The 584-nt window shown below is 40.4% G+C and overlaps 1 protein-coding gene across 1 annotated transcript in view; it reads left to right on the forward strand.

Moving 5' to 3' along the window:
• Positions 1–584, forward strand: part of LOC102833773 (olfactory receptor 10AG1-like) — a 30760-nt gene that overhangs the window by 26777 nt on the left and 3399 nt on the right. The window lies entirely within an intron of this gene.

A 584-nucleotide genomic window follows, 5' to 3' on the forward strand; every position in this document is an offset into this window, starting at 1 on the left:
CTTAAATTTGGATGAGATATGTTCAATTTCAAATTCAGGCTCTCACAGACTTATTTTCATTTTCTATAGTTGCAGCATGAACTTGCATATGAGATGAATGTTGGTCTATTCAACAGTCTGCCCCTGGTCTTGTTTTTCTGACGATGTGGTGTTTTCCCACCATCTCTTCCCACACATGTTGTCAATGTGATTTTTATATATCCTATCTGGTGAGCTCCATGTGAATTGGCATTATTTATACGCTTTTAAAGAGATATTTGAAGGAGACTTCCAGTTTGGGCAATAGCAGCAAAAACCAGGTAGGGTACTCTTTGGTGAGAAAGGGGGTGGGGAGATCTCATGAAGGAAGTGCTCATAGAACAACTCCAGAGCTTTCAATCTACCATAAGATTCAGGTCATCAGTTTCCCACACTCGCACTTGAAAAAAAAAACAACGCGATATTAAAGAAAATACTAAGAGTTAGAAAACTGGAGATGGTACTTTCTCAGTAACTACCCCACCCTGGTGGAGTTTAGAGGGCGAGGCTAAAGCAGTCCAGCTCAGAAACCCACACTAAAAGAGGTGCAGTAGCATTTGCAAAAA

This window comes from Chrysochloris asiatica, unplaced genomic scaffold, assembly GCF_000296735.1.
Source record: "Chrysochloris asiatica unplaced genomic scaffold, ChrAsi1.0 scaffold00535, whole genome shotgun sequence".
Lineage (NCBI taxonomy): Eukaryota > Metazoa > Chordata > Mammalia > Afrosoricida > Chrysochloridae > Chrysochloris > Chrysochloris asiatica.